Consider the following 5070-nt stretch of genomic DNA (forward strand, 5'->3'; position numbering starts at 1 on the left):
AGATGCCCTCAGCAGCACACTGGGGCGATGGGACAGTCAGGAGGAGGCAGGTGGGTCCTGGCTGGCTGCTCTGACTACCCTGGGTGGAGCCTTTCCACCAGGGACCTTGGCAGAGACCCGCCAGGTCTCAGGAAAATGATGTTCAGATGTCCGCTTGGGCCAGCTTTGTCCCAGTGATGAGAAGGCAGCGTAGACTTCCCAGGCAGAGCTCTCGTGCACCGTCAGGCTCCTCTTGCCAAGTTGCCAGGTGGTTCTGAGAAAAGCAAGCAGCAGCTGGACACAGGGCCTGGGCCTCTGACCTGCCCAGACCACATCACCCGACTGCCTCCTGCCCTGGCTTCAGCTCCTTCTCCAAGAGCAAGCGAGGCCTCTGCAGGGACCCAGGGTGGGGTCTGAGCTGCCCCGTCCAGCTGCAGCTGGACCTCATGCACGAGGCCGGCCCTGACGGCCCCTGCCCGGAGTGGCGCCCTGCTGTCACCCTGGGGTTCTTCCCCACACGGGCTCTGCAGGGGGCAGACCACCAAACTCCCCATCCGTGGCCCAGAACTGCACTCACTCTAAGAAAATTATTACCAGTGATCCTGTTTCTCCAGCAGTCATGTATGGATGTGAGAGTTGGACTATAAAGAAAGCTGAGCACCAAAGAATTGATGCTTTTGAACTGTGCTATTGGAGAAGACTCTTGAGAGTCCTTTGGACTGCAAGGAGATCCAACCAGTCCATCCTAAAGGAGATCAGTCCTGAATATCCTTTGGAAGGACTGATGCTGAAGCTGAGGCTCCAATACTTTGGCCATCTGCTGTGAAGCACTGACTCATTAGAAAAGACCCTTATGCTGGGAAAGACTGAAGGCAGGAGGAGAAGGGGACAAGAGAGGATGAGATGGTTGGATGGCAGCACCGACTTGATGGACACGAGTTTCTGGTCAATCCCCAGGAGCTGCCTTTATCAGGTAATTCTCAGCTTGCAGCAGCCCCTCTGGTCCTTCCAGTGCTTGAACGCCGGGCCCCTTGGCCTCAGTCCTCCCTAGGAGGCAGAGCTTAGGCTCCTGGAAGAGCAGACAAAGGAGGCTCCCCCGCCCCCACCCCGCCCCGCCCCTACCTCCTCCAAGGCAGCGTTTTCACAGAGGGTCTGTGGCCTGCTGTGTCTGATTCACCTACCTGGTCATTCATTAGAATGCAGGTTCCTGGGTCCTGTCCCAGGCTACCTGAACTCCCTGAGCAACTGCCATGTATGTTACCACATGAGCGGAAGTACTCCGGGTTCTCATTTCCTTTTCAAAACATCCCACTCCCCTCCCACCAAACGGGAGGGGAAGGAACGCTCTTAGGACGACAGAGCTGTGGGGACTCAGTCTGCAGCGGCCAGGAGAGGCTTGACTTGCTTTAAGTCTCCGCATCGTATCACTGTGGGTCAGACCCGTGCAAATGCAGGGGCACGGGCCGGGCCCCTCATCCGGTGGTGGTTTGCAGAGGGGAACTCGGTCAAACTTCAAGGGTGAGTCATGCAGGTCACCTTTGAGGGAAACCTTCGTGCCCAGTCTTCATCACCCAGGGGTCCATTGCACTCCGGAGGGTAGCTGTGTGCTGGGATATTTATCCGCGGACTCTGGGCTACGGTTTTGTCAAGCCCATTTCTCTGCGGAGCCCTCTGCGTGTCCTCCAGCTCCTGCGACCCGCTGAATCATGGTGCATTCACATTCCTCACCATCAGCGCAAACAGTACACCCAGAGGTTAAGAGGCAGAGGGATAACAGAACGCCCTCCCGGACACGTTCCCTCCGCTCTGCATTCCGCTGCTGGACGCGTCATGCGGTTGCCAGGAGCGTTTCTTTATGGGGGCAGGCTTTTTTATTGTCCATAAATCCTGAAGAGCCAAACTGCGGTTGTCCTTGTTGGGAGGAAAGAATCTCCTTGTGAAATCCCGTAGCCTCGGAAGAGACCGCTACTCCCAGGAGTGGAGGAGCCACCGGGGGGGGCAGGACCGGGAGTCTGGGAGGGCTGCCTCTCTCGTGGCAGGGGGCCGTCCTGGGGTCCCCCACGTCGCCCAGGAGCAGGTGGGGGCTGGAAACCCTGGGAGTTCCAGGGGGTAGGGCTGCCCTCTGTCTCCCGGGCCTCCATGGGGGGAGTGGGGCAGGACAAAGCCTCCAGGCCCCAGGTGAGCAGCAGCCCCGCCAGGACCAATGTCAGTTCTGGCAAGGCCGATGGTCCTGGGAGGAGCCCAAAGCTGCTGACTTGCCACCAGCCCTGTCTCTGTCCCAGCAAGCCAGGGACCTGCCTGACTCAGCCCTGCCTTTTGAGACCCTTCCTCATCCAAATCCTCCTTTCTTTCTCTCTGGCCCGGATAAGAACCTCCAAGGGCTCGTTGCGGCTCGGCACTGAGTTATCGGCGGTGGACACCTTGTGTACCAGAGACAGGTGCCATGGCTGAGTGCTCAGGCTGTGTGTATCATCTCGACACCCTCCTCTCCTCTCCCGCACTGTCCTGTCATCATCTAAGGAGGAAAGCACCTGTAATACTGGAATTTCTCTCCATTGTTTTAATCACTGTGGGTCCTTTTCTGTGACGGAGTCTTGCGATTGAAAATGGACCACGTGGAGCCCCGTGGCCTTTTCAGGACGTCTGGCGCCTCCTGAAACCTGAGATGTGGCTCCACGCTCCCCCGAGACCTGAGCCACAGGCCCATCTTACCATGTTTCCAGATACTTCGGAGAGTCCTCTGAGGAACAAGGCTGACTGTAATTGGGGCCGTTGGATCTCAAGCAATATCAGCAAACATACACGATGCTCAAGGTGCCAGACAGACTCTGACTTCTTTGCGGGCATAACTCCTATCTTCACAGCAGATCTACCAAGAGCCTGAGGCTCAGAGAGGTCAGGTAAGCTGTAGAAGGTCACACAGCGAGGAAGGAACAGAATGGGGTTGAAATCCAGGCTCAGAGTCTGTGATTTTACCCCCTACAGTCTCCAAACACGCCATGGAAACTGCGTGAAGTCAGGGTGGCAGTTCTGGGCTTGCATGTGGCTCACCTTGGTGCCCTGTGAGTTTAGTTCACCAAGGACCTCAAAAATCATCCCTAAATGTCACGCTGCATACACAGCAGCAGGTTAATCCAGCTTTGTGGAAACCAGCTTTCTGAAGAAATAAGAACCTTGCTGAACACACAGGAAGCTCAGCATCAGATGGGGATGGTCTAGTTCGAGGCCAGTTTTCTATCCCATCAGAGCAGACCTCCCTGGGGACAAGGCTGGTCCTTGGGCCTTGCAGTCTGGCTGGCGTTGGACCCTGCAGGCTGCTGGCCGTGAGGAGCCGGAGTCCACGGGGAGTGCAGTGCAAGGCTCAGGAGGACACTGTGAAGGGGAGGTTAGAGGGTGCCTTGGAGCAGGGTGGGTCAGAGGAGCCCCCCTGGGGGCGAGTCAGCAGGGACTGGAAGAGGAGAGAGCAGACGACTGTCAGGAGCCAGCATCACCGGGGCTGCGTCCTCCAGCCCAGGGGCACAGACAGGGCCCGCTCAGTCGTGGCCGCCTTGTCCCCGGTGCCAGCCTGACCCTGAAGATGCTCAGTCCTGCCTCTCCTAGGGCTCCATCCCTGACCTCACCTGCGGGCCCTGAATAAGCACCGTGGCTGATCTGGGGCTCAAGACAGCCGTCCCTGGCTCATCTTCACTTCTGACCATCACCTTAGTTTTAAACTCTATTACTGTCCTTGGTGTTGATCTGCTCCTGAATATAAGAAAGCAAACCAAATAAGCTCCTGTGACAAACAACTGAAGAATTACATGATTGCTGCTGTTGTTTCATCGTTTCTTTCTTTCTTGGCTCATTTGTAAGACGTGGGGTGAATCAGCGCATCAGATACTGAGGCTTCAAGTTCTGACACGACATGCCAGCTTCTAGGGAATAAATTAAGTGGTGAGTGACTTGGACTCGAGAACATTCTAAAAATCTATTTATAATTTCTCTTTCAGAGTTGTTAATTTCACATAAAATTCTCCCACATGGGGAAGCAACTCTGGGTGACGTGGTCCTTTCCGAAGCAGGTGACAGATGTCTCAAGCTCCCTTTGCCCATGGCCCCAATTAGATCCGTTTTGTCTGACATCTGGGCAGACGTCTGAGGGGAAAGGTTAAGGTTCTTCTGATATTTGCCAGGAGAAAGTAATAGAAAGTCCATGTGTATTTATACGTCTTGTTATGACTAATTGTATCTGTCAGATGTTCTGAGAAACCACCAGAACTGAGTGTGCGTGTGTGTGTGAGTGTGTGTGTGTGTGTGTAGAAGCAGAAATATAGACATAGGTGACATAGTTAAGGGTGATATGTTATAGAAAGAGGTGCTAGGGATGGATTGTTAGGGAGTTAAGGTGTCGTGGGAGCAGCAAAGTCCTCAATCTCTTACTCTCTGGAGACTCAGGCAGGAGCAGCTGGTGCTGCAGGCTTGATGCAGAATTCCTTCTCAGCAAAACCTCAGCCTTTGCTCTAAGGCCTGCACCTGACTGGACAAGGCCCACACACGCTCCGGAAGATGATCTGCTCACTTAGGGTTAACAAGGGAAGTTGCCCAGTCGTGTCCGACTGCTTGCAACTCCATGGACTGTAGCCCGCCAGGCTCCTCTGTCCATGGGATTCTCCAGGCAAGAATACTGGAGTGGGTTGCCATTTCCTCCTCCAGGGCATCTTCCCGACCCAGGGATCGAACCTTGGTCTCCTGCACGGCAGGCAGACGCTTTACCGTCTGAGCCACCAGGGAGGCTCAACACCAGGAAGAGTCAACAAGGGAAGCTGCTACCCAGGGTCCACAGAGTGCCTGCCCAAGGGCACACCCACTGCCACTCACCCTCCTTGAACGCTCAGGGTCCAATATGAGGACAGAGGCACGCCTCTTCTCTCCTTTCCAGAGTTAGAAACAGGCTAAAGGCGTCCCTGCCGTGACTGGACCCATCCAGAGGCATGAGCAGCCAGAAGGGCTGCCCAGGGCCGTGCATCCGGAGCCCCAGGCTCAGCCCAGCGACCGCCAGCTGTTCTCAGAGCCAGACGAGGGGTGTCCGCCAGACCCCCGTTAAGCAGACGG

Source organism: Ovis canadensis, chromosome 22 (assembly GCF_042477335.2).
Source record: "Ovis canadensis isolate MfBH-ARS-UI-01 breed Bighorn chromosome 22, ARS-UI_OviCan_v2, whole genome shotgun sequence".
Lineage (NCBI taxonomy): Eukaryota > Metazoa > Chordata > Mammalia > Artiodactyla > Bovidae > Ovis > Ovis canadensis.